At 47.0% G+C, this 16,573-nt stretch overlaps 1 pseudogene across 1 annotated transcript in view; it reads left to right on the top strand.

Annotated features, from left to right (window-relative positions):
• Positions 1-13,135, top strand: part of LOC146782825 (alpha-2,8-sialyltransferase 8F-like) — a 302,891-nt pseudogene extending 289,756 nt beyond the window's left edge. The window contains exons 7-8 of the transcript XR_014972319.1: positions 11,899-11,988; positions 12,569-13,135. The product of XR_014972319.1 is annotated as an alpha-2,8-sialyltransferase 8F-like (transcript). The remainder of the gene's footprint in view (positions 1-11,898; positions 11,989-12,568) is intronic.
• The last annotated feature ends 3,438 nt before the right edge of the window (positions 13,136-16,573 follow it).

Genomic DNA, 16,573 nt, shown 5'->3' on the forward strand with positions numbered 1-16,573 from the left:
CTAAAGGTGCATGTGGTTCTCCCTTAAACATGGTAACATTGGTATATACTCAGTTGACATATTTAGTTTACTAGTCAGTCACTTGTAAAGTGGTATACCATATACCCAGGGCCTGCAAATGAAATGCTACTAGATTGTGCCACCCAAGCAAGTAGGCTTGCAAACCTTTCTCAGGCTTGCCACTGCAGAGCATGTGTGTGCAGTTTCACTGCGACTTTGAATTGGCATTTAAAACCCTTTGCCAAACCTTAAACTCTCCTTTTATTACACAAAGGTCACCCTTAAGGTAGGCCCTAGGTAGCCCATAGAGCAGGGTGCTGTGTAAGTAAAAGGTAGGACACATACTTTTAAGTTTTGCATGTTCTGAAAGTGAAAAACTCCAAAACTCGTTTTTCACTTCTGTGAGGCCTATTCCTCTCATAGGTTAAGATGGGGGAATTCCTTAATCCACTTTTAAACTCTAATTCGTGATTAGAAAGGAGCACCTCTGTGATGTTTTATATCTTTGGATTAGTGATGATAAATCCTCTTTACTGGAAAAATCAGATTCTATGTCAGGACACGGAGGCGAGGATTAGGCATTTTCTTTCTTCTCTAATGCAAACAGCAGCAATTTTCAACGTACAGCAATCAATGAAAGGACTTCATATTCCATGAAGCCTGAGGAAAAAACCATTATGTTCAGATTAACAATGTTCGTTCAATCAGGTGCCTCCCGCCTCCTTAACTGGTGTTGACCCTCGCCGGTCTTCCTCTTTCTTCGCTGCTGCAACTGGTGTCAGTTAAGTGGAGACACTTTCTCTCAGGGTTTTGTCTCATTGTACTGATGAATTTTGCCTCATATTGGTGACGTTTGCCTTTGTGTTAAAAAGCCTCCGCTTCGCTTATGCAGCTGTGGGAATGCTCCGTCGCTCCTACTCGGCGGAGATCTAATCTGTTTGTAAAGCCGGGACCAGAGTGGGCGGCGGTCTGCTGGCCACTAGAAGGTGCACCTCTTCAATTCCTTCTGGGATGTTCATCTTAGATCTAACATGTGTAGGAGAGCTTGTCAGTTACGACCATTGCTGAGCGCCTCCGCCCACGTTAATGGAGTGAGCATTATCTTCCGGGCAGCCTGGAGTTTCACACCCCTGCGGGTAGGAGTGCAGGCTGATCTCGCCTGCGCTGCTCCGGCAGACTCACTGTTTTTCCGGCAGACCCACCCAGGCTGTCAATTGTGGTTGGCCCACGGAAATAAAGGGCATCTGTCTGCCTTGGTTGTGTAGGCCAATCTAGCCCTGTGAGTGTGCAGGGACTTGGGGATGCACGATAGGGCCTGCGAGTGTGCATAGTGATATAACCCCCAGTAAACTGTTTTTCCCTCCTAGAGGGACTCTGACCTTTGGACCCCAGCCCAAGCAAAATCAGCTCTCTTACCTGGTGGGTGACCACCCTTATAGTTACCTGATACTTACCTCTGGCCCTCAAAGCCTCCTGGGATACTTACCTCATAGAGGGTTTTGACGACTATTATGAGGAGGAGGAGGAGGATATGCAATATTTCCTGGTCACAGATGATTTTTGTGACGCAGTGGATGCCACCATAGTCAGGACGGTCTCAGAAGCGGTGGCCCCTTTGAAGAGGAGACTAATGGATTTGGCACAGAAATGCCTGCAACCCCTCACCCCGAGGGAGGAACTTCCTGAGCCCTCTGCTCCCAAACCTCCAGAGCAGGCCACCGACCTCCCTTCTGAGAAACAGTATCGCTTCCTCCAGTTCCAATGCCAAGGCCAAACCTTCCTTCCTTTTGGCCTGTCGTTGGCACCAGGGTGCTTCCCCAAGGTTTTACACACGGTAGTGGAGTGATTGAGGCGCAGGACATTTGAATGACCGTGTATCTGGACGACGTGCTATTCATGAACCAGTGTTCCCAGGCATTGTCTCAGCAGCTGCAGTCGGCAGTGAATCTCCTTCAGTCTCTGGGATTCGTAATCAATCAAGCGGAGTCCAGTCTCCTGCCTGCACGTTTGATCACTTTTCTAGGTTTTGTGATCAATTTGGTGGAGGCCACGCAGAGTCTCCCTTCAAGGAAGATGGCAAAAAATCCATCACAAGGTACGGTAGATCGTACAGAAACCTCTGACATCACTGCGCAGCATTTCCAGAGTGGTTGGCCTTTTGTCAGCTTCGATCCAAGTTATCTTCCTAGGCACCCTTCATTTTCGAGCTCTTCAGAGACTCAAGGGGTCTCACCTCAACCCCTATCCGAGGAGGCAAAGGACGAGCTTCATTGGTGGCTCTCGCACATGGAGGCATGGAACGGACGGGCCATATTGGTCTCCCACCCGGATCTGGTGATCGAATCGGACGCCAGTGCTTCAGGCTGGGGAGCCCGCTGTGGAGAGTTCACCACAGGTGGCGGCTGATCCGCCACGGAACAATTTCTTCACATAAACTGGCTGGAGTTGATGGCGGGTTCCTTTGCGGTACGATGTTGGACCAAAGACAGAGCCCAAACCTGCGTCCCTTTGAAGATGGACAATGTAGCAGCGGTCCGCTACATCAATCACCTTGGAGGAACTTGCTCCAATGCCTTGGCAGATCCTGCCAAGGATTTCTGGGAATACAGTCTGGAACATCAGGTTTCGGTGACAGCGGAGCATCTCCCGGGAGTGTCCAACCAGGTAGCAGATTGACAATCACGCTACCTGAGGGACTCAAGCCTATGGAAATTGTTTCCCTTGATGTTCCAATCCCTGCAATCACTTTGGGGTCTTTTCTCAACAGATCTGTTCACATCTCGCCTTGTTCACCAGCTTCTCTGGTACTTCAGGCGGAGACCAGATCTGGGAGCTGTGGCCACGGATGCCTTCCTTCAGGATTGGGCTGCGTAAGTGGGCTATGCCTTTCTCCCCTTGGCCATGGTAATGTGGTTGACAACTCTGGTGCACCGGCAGAAAGCAGAGTTGGTGGTGATCACCCCGGTTTGGAGATCGCAAGTATGGTTTCAAGTTCTAATGGAACTTTCTTTGGCTTCTACAATCCATCTACACCCGTTGCCTCACCTACTGAGCAATCCAGCCGACAACCCACATCCTCTAGTCGTGAGCAACTCTCTCCCGCTCTTGGTGTGGAAGATTACCGGTCTCGATGGAAAGTCCCCGGCCTTTCGAGAAGCACTGCAGACCTCCTCTCCCGAGCCTGGGCGGACGGTACTGTTAATCAATACCGATCGGCTTGGTCTAGTTGGATGGGTTGGTGTCTGCGACAGAGTCTGGATCTCATGGGGGCAGATGTTGTCCACATCCTGACTTTCTAGCCTCTCTGGCACCAGAAAGTCTGGCATACAGGACGGTCAATATCTTTCAATCTGCGATCTCGGCTGGCCATGCAACGTGTCAAATCTCCCGGTAGGAGAACCCCCGTTAGTTAAGAAGTTGTTGAGTGGCATCCAGCTATCTTTCCCTCCGGAATCAAGGTATTCGGTCCCCTGGGATGTCAACAAGGTCTTGAATTTGCTGTCAGGATGGCCAAGCAATAAGTATCTGTCCTGTAAACAGCTGACATCAAAGCTGGCCATGTTATTGTGCCTGGTGTCCTGCAGACGGGTTTCGGATATCTCGGGCGTTCCTTCACTCCGGATGGAGTCACTTTCCATGTGACTCATCGCACCAAATGCCAGTCCCGGGTGATTTCATATCCGGCCTTTCCGGAGGTACCCACTCTGTGTAGTAAGATGTATCAAGGCCTTTGAGGCCATGACGGCGGAGTCGCGTCCTCATGGGGAGAGGCAGTTGCTTTGAGGGGACCCTTAGGGCAGTATCATCCCCCAAAATTGCGAGATGGGTCCGATGGGTGATGCTAGAGGCAAGCATCAATATGAGGATTTGTGGAGCGCACTCAACAAGAAGCGCAATGGCTTCAGAGGCCCTTGTGTAAGAAAGAAAATGCCTAATCTTCGCCTCCGTGTCCTGACATAGAATCTGATTTTTTCAGTAAAGAGGATTACATTACTATTTTAGAAATGGCACTTTTAGAAAGTAAACATTTCTCTGCGTTTACAGCTCTGTGTGCCTGCAGCCTTGTCTCCAATATACGTCTGGGATGGGTGACAGCTACACTTTGTGCATAACCTCTAGACAGCCACAAACACAGGAAGGCTAGGTGTGTTGGAGAATTTATCGGCATGGCTCTTTCTGAGTAGGAAGGGAGAGAGGAGCTGACACTTACACCTGAATAGTAGTAGGTAGTGCCCTGTCCTCACACAAAGTGCTGATGTGCCCCCTACAGATAGTCTGGAGCCAGGACTGGCAAGTAAGGACCTCTGTGCATTTCAAATACCCTTCTTTGAAGTCACCCCCACTTCAAAGGCACAAATGGATATACAAACTAGGTCTCTGAACCCCTCAAATTAGACACTGCTGGAACTATAACTGCACATTGCTGGAGGGACTGGTGTGCTGCTTAAAAGACTCATCTTTGGACTGCTGACCTGGGAGGCCTGCTTTTGCTCTTGTGTTGCCCTGCTTTCTGCTGCTCTCTGACTTTGCTGAAGGAGAGCTGACTTTGCCTTTTCCTCCAAGTGTGCTCCAAGAGCTTGTTGGATTACTTATTGTTGTTGACACTCAGGGAAATCAAGTCTGTACCCCTGCTCTTGTGCCTGGTTCATTGGAATTGGATCCAGAGACTTACACCAGTGACTTCAACGCATCTCCTGCTTGCTGGAAGCGACAACTGATCGACCATGTTGTGAGAGTAAAATAGGCACATCGCACTTGGGGCCCAAGCAGCACCACGAGACTGCCGTATCGACTGCCTCATTGACACCCCATAGAAGGCCAATCCTCACATCCTTTTGCCAAGTGTGTAGAAACCCGGCGTATTTAAATTGATGCAGCACTAAGACCAACGCTTTGCCTCCTCTGCAGTCTATGCAGATGGACGCATCCCCTCGACTGCATGGAGGAACCCGGCGCATCTGTTTCTGCGTCAACACATTGTAGCTTCAATGCTTGTTTACGGAAACCAGTGCATCACCATTAAGAAGTGAGTGAAATCAACACATCCCCTCGACTGCGGAAGTGACATCGATGCCCACACCTTGTGTGTGTGAGCAGGATCAAAGTACTCTGTTTACTGAGCCTGGGTGGCTTCTGTACCCAAGCTCCATCGCTGCCAGCCTGAACTGTTACTGTTCCCTAGTCCCTCGTGACCTCGAATAACCCCGGTCGATCGTGACCGAAACTAACCCCAAAAGCGCTAGATGCCTCTAAGCACTATTTTTACCCTTATTCCTTTAAAATTCCTATAAGCGCTATTTTTACACTTATTCCTTAAAAAATCATATCTTATTGGATTTGTGTAGATTCTGTCTTGTTTTGTTCAGAATGTAATAATCTATTTTTCTAAACCTGTGTGGGCTTTTTGTAGTGTTTTCATTGCATTACTGTGTGAGTGCATTGCACAAATGCTTTTAGACATTACCTCTTTAGATTAGCTTGAATGCTCTGTGCCAAGCTACCAGAGGGTGAGCATAGGTAATCTCTGAGTTTGTATCTGACTTACCCTGACTAGGATTGTGGTTCCTACTTGTACAGGGCGCATACTCTGACAACCAGAAACACCAATTTCTAACAGTTATTGGTAACATCAAAAAGAGAAAATGAAATGAGTCACCCATAAACATATGCCATTCGAAACCTTTTCACAGTGAGGTACAGTTTCAGATTTACAATACAGTTGGGAATTATGCACTACACAGAATGTAATAGCCAGTCCCATAAGCCCTCAGGTAATCAACAGACAAAGTGAAAAGTGTGTGAGAGTGTTGGGTTCAATCAGAGGTTGACATGGAGGAATTACCAGTCCCCTCTCCTGAGATCCAACCAGAGGGGTCTAGGAAGGTAGACATGGGTAGGCTTATGCATGTTCAATGTAGAAAGTGAAAATACATAAAGTTGAACATGGCATTGCTAGAAATAGACTGTAGCAGCCCATACAAATGTGACCTCTCTGTCCCAGAATGCCCTAGTGGGGGGTGGAACCTGCCCTCTATCTGCTAAACCATTGAGTTTCTTAACACATCCTCCATTATTGCCTTTAATTGATTATATGGGTACCCTCTGAAAAAAATGAGATATCTTTATGGCAAACCCATAATCATGTTGTTTTAAAACAAAAAATGGATCCTGATTCCGCACTTATCCAGAAGAATAACTTTATAATGAGCTCCCTGTTAGTGGTTGAGCCCATTCAGGTGGCATTCACCTAGCCAAATGAGAGGAATACACCTGTGACGAAGCATGCCACTGTTAACTGTGGGTGAGGTGTCTTCTTCTAATATTTAATTACTTATACCAAGTAGGAGGTGAGTCTATAATAAGGGGTTCCCCGTTTAAGAGCCCATGCACCCTTCAATCAATCAATTACGTGTGATTTATAAAGAGTGGCTAATCACACGATAGGGTATCCAGGCGCTTGCAAGGTCCAGAGGGCCATTTGGAATTCTGGAAGTGAGGTGATGGTCCAGAGGTGCGTGGGGAGGCTGATCCAGGTCTTTGCTGTGATGTGGGAGAAGGAGCGTCGGTAGATGCGGAAAGTATGGGCACGTTAAAGGAAGGCGGAGCCCAGTCTTTTTGTCAGTTGGTGGAAGTCCTGGCAGAGGTTAATGTAGGTGGGTCCTTTGTTGTGCAGAGTCTTGTGTGCGTGCATGGCTTGAATTAGCATCTCTTCTGTACGGGGAGCCAGTGGAGTTGCCCAAGGTGGAGTGTAATGTGGGTTCATCAGGGAAGGGCAAGGAGATGTCTGCCTGTGGAGTTCATTACGGTCTGAAGTTTGCAGGAGGTGTGCAGCGATTACTATGTAGGCGTTGCCGTATTCCAGTCAGGTAGTGATGAGGGCTTGTATCAAGGTGCGCCTCGTGTGTAGGGGTAGCCACTTGAAAATCGAACGTAGAATGAGGAAACAGGCGGAGGAGACAGCGTAGGTCTGTTATTTCATTGTGAGCTTGTTCTCAATGATGATTCTGAGGTTTTTGGCATGGTTGGATGGAGTGGGGGCGAGTCCTAGGTCTGATGGCCACCAGGAATTGTTCTATGTGTTGCTGTTGTTGCCAAAGATCAGTACCTCCATCTTGTCTGTGTTCAGCTGCAGGTAGTTGTTCTTCATCCAGTTGGCGATGTCTGTCATGCATCTGTAGAAGCTGGTTCTGGTGGTGGTGGGGTTGTTGGCGAATGCAAGGATGAGTTGGGTGACGTCTGCGTAGGAAATTATGTTGAGACTGTAGGATCTGGCAATGTTGGCAATACGGGTCATATATGTGTTGAAGAGCATGGGGCTGAAGGATGAGAGTTCAGAGATGAAGGTAGGAAGTGGATCCTCTGGGTTCTTCCAGTGAGGAAGGAAGGGATCCATCTGAGCGTGTTCCCTTGGATGCCAATGTGGTGAAGACTTTTGATCAGCCTGTGGTGGGATACGGTGTTGAAGACTGCCGAGAAGTCAAGGAGAATCAAAGATGTTATTTACCCTCAGTCGAGGAGTGTTCGGATGTCGTCGGTGGCTGCGATCAGGGAGGTTTTGGTGCAGTGACTGCTGTGGAAGCCGGATTGGGAGGCTTGAGTAGCTGGTTCTGTTCCAGGTGTGTCACGAGTTGATTGTTGAGGCTCTTTTCCAGTACTTTTGCAGGGAATGGGAGCAGGCAGAGTTGCCGGTAGTTTTTGAGTTCACTGCGGCCGGTGAAAGATTTTTTTTACACCCCGGAGTTTTATACAGTTCAAACTAGCCTCAAAGGTATCGGAGCGCTTTACATGAGCAGCAGTTGCATTACAGGTGGACACATTCATTTTTTGGGAAGGGGAGATTGTGATTTGCCCAGAATCACAGGATGTTGAGTGTCCCTGCCGAGACTCGAACCCGGTTCCCCAGCTTCGAGGTCGCTCTAGTTATTAGGCCACATCCTTTGGTCTGACTTCGGCGTGTTTCTAGGCATCAGGAAATGAAGCGGTGATGATAGAGGTGTGCAGTAGGGTGATGATTTCCTGGCCGATCCTTTGGTTTCCGAAGTAGAAGATGTGATGTGGACATGGGTCTGTGGGTTCCCGAGTGGATGGAATTCATGGTGGAGGTGGTGTCCTGGGTGGAGAAGCTGCTCTAGGTGGTCAGTGTGTCATTCGTGTCAGTTACGGTTGTGGCGTTATCTGTCGAGGAAGTTCGTAGTTGTGGGTTGGGGATCGAAGTTTCTGTATATTGTTGCGATCTTGTCGTGGAAGAAGTGGGCGAGGTTGACGCACAGCTCCTTTAAGGGTGTGATGTTGTTTTCGCTGGCAGGCAAATTGGAGAATTCCTTAACAATGTTGAAAAGTTTCTTGGTGTTGTTGGTACTGGTTTCGATGTGTCCTGCAAGGGCTGTCTTCTTTGTTGCCCTCAGCAGGCGGTGGCAGAGGTTGAGGGAGGTCTTAAAGGCTGCCCTGACGGAGGTGTCCTTGCTGGTGCGCCAGCGCCTCTCCACTATTTGCTGTCTTGTTTGCTGTTCTGAGCTCTTGGGTGTACCAGCTCGCTTTTTTGGAGGATTTTCTCTGGATTTTGCTTTTGATGGGGATGATGCTGTCAGTACAATTCGTGATCCAGGCATTGAAGAATTTTACTCCCTGTTTGAGGTTGGTGACGGTAGCAGCATTGGAGGTGTTGAGGGCATTCGCCTAGCTAGTCTCTGAGATTTTGTTCCACCTCAGGTGGGGGCGTTGGTCCTCTTGGATGGTGGAAGTGCAGGGGCTGGAGATGCTGAAGTGTTGATGGAATGATCGTCCATGTGAGCTATGTGACATGGCTGCATTTTACGCAGTTGCTGGAGGTGAAAATGATGTCCAGAGTGTGTCCTGCGGTGCGTGTAGGGTCATGGACGATCTGGGTCAATCCGAGGCTGAACATAATGTCGAGGAGATATGCTCTATTTTTGTCGTTGATGTGGAAATTCAAGTCACCGAGGACGATGTAGCCCTTGGAGTCTAAGGCTAGGGGTGGAATTAAGTCTGCGATGGTGTTGCAGTAGCTGGAGCGCAGGCCGGGTGGTTGGTATGAGAGGGTGTCTGTGATGGTTGTCTTGTTGTCCGTGGGGCGCTTGAAGTTGAGATATTCCATGGGGGAGGTGGCACTGCCGGTGGCGGTGGTACACTGTATGCTCTCATTGAAGATGACGGCTGTTCCTCATCCCAGCTTGTTGCAGTCCTGATGAGTGATTTTATATCCGTTGGGGATTGCTGTGGCAGTGTCTGGAGGGGGTGTGGGGTTGAGCCAGGTTTCAATGAGGAAGACGATGTTCGGTGCGAGGGTGAGGTGAGGTCCCATAATTCAGTTTAATGCTTGCATATTGAGCATATGTTGAAAAGGGCGCATGCGAGTTTGTCTTTTTGTTCAGGTGGTGTGTTCAGGGTGGGACTGGTAGGTGGGTTGATGTGTGTCCAGTGGCAGGTGAAGTGGTAGTGGGTGCGGGTGAAAGATCCTACCACAGAGCAGGGGTCAGCACAGTGGCAGTGCTTGTTGCGGCGTAAGGGGTCGAGGTTGTAGGGCTCAGCGATGGTGTATCTTCAGGGGGCGGGAAGGGTTGTGGCGCGGGGCGAGGACGGGTTGCATTTGGCGCACCAGCAGTGCGCCCGCTGAGCGCATTCGCACACTCTTTTGTGTTGAAGACTACCACAATTCAGTCCATATCAGACTTCAAGTCAAGACCACTGGTACTCTACAAAGGACCCAGAAAAGTTTCACCTACACTGTGTTTGGACAATCTACTCAGTATGTTGATTCATATCACTCCAGTGATGTGGCGATCAGAGAAGATGTAACCAGTGGAGGAGAGGAGCACACTGTCTGCATCAGTCCTCTAAAGGCATTATGGTAAATGGATTCCTCAATGGTGTTGACAGTCATATCTACTCAAACGTTTGACACCCAGTATTAGAACAGTCTGTGCGGGGAATTTATGAGCACGTGTTTCAAGCTTAATTGGCACTCCTCTGAAATAAGCAATCGAGTTGCAATCGAGTTTGGGTGTGCTAAGGAAGCCACCTTTGGTATATCAGGTTATGGAATGCTTTAGGCACACAGGTGCATTCCCAGAGCTCGTCAACCCAAGGAATTTAAACAATGCGGGAGGACAGCACATTGCCTGCCAGGGTCACAATTACCTTGTACAGCAGTGTTCCTCAGTGGGTCACGGGACAATTTTTGGTGTTTCATGAAAGTTCAAGCAATAAACAGACATCCTTTTAAATCTGTATTTATCTTGTAACATGTGATGTGCTTCAAAGACATAGTCAGGCCATAACGTCTGGCAAATTGCTGCTTTTTCATGGGGATAGGAGTTTACAAACTCCTCTCATTTTGAAATCAGAGAAAGAAAAGTTAATTGAATTATGTGACGATCCTGCTTGGGTACAGGTGTTTGAAAAGAAAAGGTGTAGGATGCCATTTTTGTAACACACAACACAATGTAAATACCTGCAAGTGAAATGTAGACATTCAGCAGTTAGACATCGGGTATCGAGGCGCTTTACATGAGCACCAGATTCGTTACAGATGAACACATTCATTTTTGTTAGGCACAGGGAGAGATTACAGAATACCTTTCCAAAAGCAATTTTGTGCTTTGTTAAAAGTGCCATGTGGCAGACATACATGCCCTTAGCGAATGTATGTGCGCCACATGTGCACACATGCATGATTCAGGGGTGCAACAGGGTGTCAATGTGACACCCTGCCACCCTTGAATATGCTCCCCCTATTACCGATTCGGTATTTACCGAATCGGTAATAGTAAATGGCTTTCCATTCATACCTATGGGCCTCCAGGCCCATAGGAATGAATGGGAAGGTATTCCTTATTACCGATTCGGTAAATACCGAATCGGTAATAACGAATATTACCGAATCGGTAAAAATTACCGAATGTTTACCTACATTCTATTTACCGATTCATAAACACCGAATCGGTAAAATTCGGTATTTAGGAATCGGTAAATAGGAATTATCTACATATGGCCCTATGTGATTTGCCCAGAATCACAGGATGTTGAGCGTCCTTGCTGAGACTCGAACCCGGTTCCCCAAGTCCGAAGTCAACCGCTCTAGCCAGGTCTGAGGTCGACTGCTCTAGCCGTAAGGCTACATCCTCTCCCCTTTTATTTGTACTTCTGAAGTGTGATGGAAATAAAGATTTTAATAGGATCAAAAAATTCAAGACACTTTACTTGATGGTGCACAAAGGATAATTTTTCACTGAAACCCAATTTCCACAGATTTAGAGGCCATTTAAAGGAAAATGTGCCGCGGATAAATGTCAGTGCTCTACCACGCAATGCCTCAGGTCCACTAAACCTAGGGAGGTCACAAAAGCTTGTCGTTCTAAAAAAGTGGGTCATAGCTCTAAAAAGTTTGGATACCACTGGCATAGAGTTTCATGATTTTTTAGAACAGCGCTGTTAAGATGTCGCTTTTTCATTTCCGGACAACAAGTCCTTCTTAAGATGGCTGCCGTTGAGAGCTCTGGGAAGGAAGCAGCTGGCCAGCAGAAAGAATAACATCATAGGAAATGGAGTTTAAGTTTGATTTTCTGCACACTTTATAGTTTAAAATTATTATTAAGATGCTATAGATGGCAAAAAAGAGAGAACTCCTTTTTTACGTCCTCTATTCGAACCCTCTTGAAGAACCTCCACTTTTGCTAAGTGTTCGGTACCATGTTTGCTTCTGCCCTTGCAATCTTATTCGTGAAAGATGCACTTGGAGGGCAGAGCATGCCCGCTTCATAAGGACGACTATTATGACATATATCATTGATCTTAAAATCAGCCACGTAAAGCCGCCACCCTGAAGGTATAGCTGTGCCCAGGTCTCTCATCTCTTGTCTTTTCTGCATCTCCTTACAGATTCAACGTGCCGCCGCTCCTCAACTATACGAATGACGCAGGGAGGAAGGTGCACCTCGTCACTGTAAACCCGAGCATTGTGATTAAAAGGTACAATCAAGACCCTCAGATTTACTTCTAAAACCGTGAGCTTTTTGGCTCTTTTCACAGTTTTATTTTTCTACTTCAGTTTGCCACAGGGACAAAATACCTCAAAAAAGTGAGAAACCAGTGTTGGTGGGTGGGTCGCCATAGAGAAAGAGGTATTTCAACAGTGCATGGTTTTCCATACTAGTTCAGTGTTGTGGTGATGTAAAAAAAAGGGATTTGTTTTTTTTTTTAAATAATGCTCCTCACCACATTTCACACCTTTGTAGAGTTCTACCCACTTCATGGCCATACCAGTGCAGAATGTGGGCTACATCAGTTCATATCATAGCACTTTTGAGGCAGATTTGTCATGCCACCCCATCCATTTTTCGTGTTTTACTGCCCACCCCACCACCCTCCACTATACTCTCCCTTTGATCTTTCATTAAAATAAATCCCCTCTATGTGGAACCCGGCCATTTTAGATGCTGTTAAAGTCCTAAATCATTCTTGGATGCCCTGGTATTTGTACTTACAACACGAAAGCTTGACCATAAGTCTCACTTAGGCATTTGTACTTTTTTTCTATTCTGTCTTTCAGATTTCGAAATTTAGATCACAGAAGGAGAGCCTTTGTGGACATGATGCAGTCCTACGGAGATGCCCTCATCATGATGCCAACGTTCTCCTACCTGCAGAACACTGAGGTGTCCTTCAAGGTGCAGTACACGCTTGAGGACTTTGGCCTGGCCTCCACGATGGTGTCCTTCCATCCCGTGTACCTACAGAAGCTGGCGCAGTACTGGAAGATCAAGGGTCTGAAGGCCCTGAGGTTGTCATCGGGACTCATGCTGGTCAGTGCAGCCCTCGAGCTCTGCGACACCGTTACCCTATATGGCTTCTGGCCATTCAGCACCGACTGGAAGGGCAGGAAGCTCAGTTACCATTACTATTACCAGGTTAAGATCGAAAGGTTTGTGCACTCTATGCCTATGGAATTCGTTCTCTACTCAGATGCACATTGATGGGGCACTACGGCTACACGTGGGGCCATGTTTCTGACATGGGACATTGGTTCAGATTAATCCCATGTTTTATTTCCGTTAAGAGGAGTAATTCTGGAGAATTACTGGATTTCGCATTACGCAATATGTGTGAAATTTTTCTATTTCGCATAATGTAAAATCATGTGTTGTTTTTGTACGCAGGAATCTGGTTCAAGATATCTCGCCAAGACACAATTTCTGCTCAAAGCAGTCTCCCACAGTAGCTTGAGTAAGTTTTCTATGAGCTATTGGTCCTCACCTAGAAAAGTCACGTGAGATACTTGGCATGCACCTTTGTGTAAATGAGCAGAACGTTCCCAACAATTTGGAAGGGGAAGAATGTAAATTACATGCAGGTCTACTTTATGCAATGCTGTGTCTGACTTTTCAGTCCACTGATGCCAATGTGCCTAAGATATCTTGTTAACAAATGCCTTTAATAGATTATGAGGGTGTTCCAGAAAAACACCCCTTGTCTGTGTTTCTTTATTGATAATTAAATAGTATTAAACGTGTACTGGTTCGAATAAACACATTATTTAATATTGTACACATTTTGTTGTATCTTTTTTGTATATATCCAATAAAATATTTTTTATAAAGACCAGCAAGTAGAACTGACAGGGTGCTTAGATGAACTGTGGAAATCCTGATATTGGGATGTGCACACCTGTTTTTATTGGCTGAAATCACAAAAGGCCCACTCACTGATCACAGTTCTGAGCCAAACAGTTCTTTCAATCAAGAATTGAATATTACCCTCCTTGCTTTAATCAAGAAATTAATTAAACCCTCCTCGCTCCAATCGAGGATTGAACTTTACCCTCTTGCCTATAATCAAGAATTGAGTTATTCCTTCTTGCTTTAATCGTGTATTGAATTATGTCCTCTTTGCTTTTATCTTAGATTGCATTATTCCCTCTTTTTTTCATTCATGGATTGGATTATACCCTCCTTGTTTTTTAGGTCGAGCATCAGCGCACATGCGTTATCTGCAAGACCTGCTGTAATCAGTCTAACGTGAATAATTATATCTGCTGCTTGCCATTAGTTCTTAACTCCATCACTCCTATTTCCTGGCTCATTATTGGTCAGTGCTCCCGATACATCACTTCAGCCAGGAGAACCGGCCAATTAGTTTCCTTACACTGTAGGTCTTTAGCTATTTCTTTGGGGACTACTTTTATTTTTTTACAAGTGCCCCATTCTGTGTTTTTTTATTTTAATATTGCGCTAAGCACTGCGGCCGCTTTCGCACGTGCCCGCGTGTTCCATTTTGCTTATCAGAGCAGCTGCCACGCTTCATCTTTAAGCACAGCGCCACTTTTGCACGCTCCCGCTTGTTGTTTCTCCCTCTCTGCTCCATTGCTTGTTATTGTGAATAAGTCTACATGCGCGGCAGAGGTGGGTTATATGTTTGCTTATAACCAGCGAAGCCACCGCGCCGCTTGATCTTTAAGCACGGCGGTTCCTTTGTGCGCACCAGCTCTTTGTTTCTCCCTCCCTACTCCATTACTCGTTTACTGGTTTGTCGTAAACCCAGGTTGGTTGTGTCCGATATCAAAATGGCCGCCACTCTGTAGTGTTCTGTATTGAAGGTTGAGTACAAACACAGGACACCAAAATGCTCTGGGTAAGGCAGACGCTATTGTGGTAATTTAGGTTGCCATGTAAGCCCACCAGCCAGCATCTCCACACCTTCCATGGGCTTTGCTATGCAGATAACATTGCACGTGACCAGAACACACTCTTACATGCACACAGCCCTTAATTATAGTGCTTTCTATGGACAACATAAGCGCGTGTGTTGACTAGGCAGGTTCAGGAAGTTGTGTGTAGAGCAGGCCTTCGCTGTGTATTATGGGAAGGTTCCTTTTTTCCAGTTACAGTCAGTGGAGAAGAAGTGTGAGATAGCAACGGATGGTTAGTTTGTCTGTTGCCGTCCAAGGTAACTGCGGATGCCCCACCCTCCCCCCACCAATTCTTCTAATATTCACATTATTGCCATGAGCCGGACGGAGTCCTCAAACACAGAAAGACCATCACTCACGCCCTGGTCACCAGCAGGCTCGACTACGGCAACGCACTCTATGCCGGAATAAACAAAAACCTCACCCGTAAGCTACAGAACATCCAAAACGCCGCTGCAAGACTGGTCCTCAACCTGCCAAGACACTGCCACATCTCCCAGCACCTGCGCACACTCCACTGGCTCCCCATCGAAGCTAGAGTCACCTTCAAGATGCTAACCCACGCTCACAAGGCCCTCCACGACACCGGACCAGCATACCTGAATAGCCGACTCAAATTCCACGCACCCCAAAGGACCCTACGATCAGCCCAGCTCTCCTACGCCATGGTCTCCCGCACCAGACCAGATCGAGAGGCCGCTACTTCTCCTTCTACGTGGCCAGAGCCTGGGACAACCTTCCGCTCCACCTCAGACAGATAACATCGCTCCCCATCTTCGCAAGAAACCTCAAAACCTGGCTCTTCGACAGACCCCTTCCTTAATGGACTGGAGCCTGCGAACCCCCCCCCCCCGCCCCACACCCCCCAGCGCCTTGAGACCCTTATGGGTGAGTAGTCACGCATAACAAACACCTGATTTGATTTGACCTGTCACTGACAGTCCCCTTTAATGTTTGTCCGCATATCACACATTGCACTTCTGTCTGCTCCTTGTGGAGACTGATCTGCGACTCTCTGCGTGACATCTCATTGTTCAGTCAGCCATAATGTAGCGTTTAGTGCTCAAGGGCAGCTTTACTAAGCTCCTGGGGTGGTGGTTTCAGAACTCTGCTCTACTAGATGTTACTTCACCTGAAATGGGAGTTAAAAAGTATCACACACAGCCTAACATTCCTTTGCCCTGGGGTGGTTGCAGCGGATCTCCGACTGCCTGACACGTCCCTTGGAGAAGTCGGTGCTGGACGTTCCTTAACTCTTCGTGTGATTACACTGGTGCTCACACTGACATTTCTTATCACCTGCATTTTATAGCTCCTCCTGTGCTAAAACTGGTTGACATTTCCCAGTACCTCTGCCAATTTAGCCAACGCTCACTGTCCCATATTTCAGCAGCACTCTCTAGCTCCTTGGTTATTTCTTTAGTTCAGTTCATGTGACACATTTCTCCATCCAGGGCGATTACTGCATTCTAGCTTTCTCCCTTTCCTTTCTCTCCTGAATAGCCAGTATGAAATAAGACATACGTTTGCAAACTGTCCTATCACCAGCTATTGAATTCTTACATACTATGTTGGATATCAGATGTATGCAGTTGACTCAAAGTATTACTCTGAGCTTATAGAGGAGCCTTACAACCTTCACAACTTGCCTAACTACTTTTTGCAGGTTTATCATTGAGTGCAGAAAAAGGATCTTTGTAAACACTCCTAAAAACATTTTCTGTGTCCCTCTGAAAACCTTCACACTTCCCCGTAAGTTGATTGAAGGAACTGGGTTTTCAGCAATCCACAATTTGGGAGTGTTTTCATAGTGGCCTCTCATATTTCCACTAAATAAATGAGTTCTCAAAAACTGTATCTCCCCACCCG

Source organism: Triturus cristatus, chromosome 12 (assembly GCF_964204655.1).
Source record: "Triturus cristatus chromosome 12, aTriCri1.1, whole genome shotgun sequence".
In the NCBI taxonomy this organism is placed as follows: domain Eukaryota; kingdom Metazoa; phylum Chordata; class Amphibia; order Caudata; family Salamandridae; genus Triturus; species Triturus cristatus.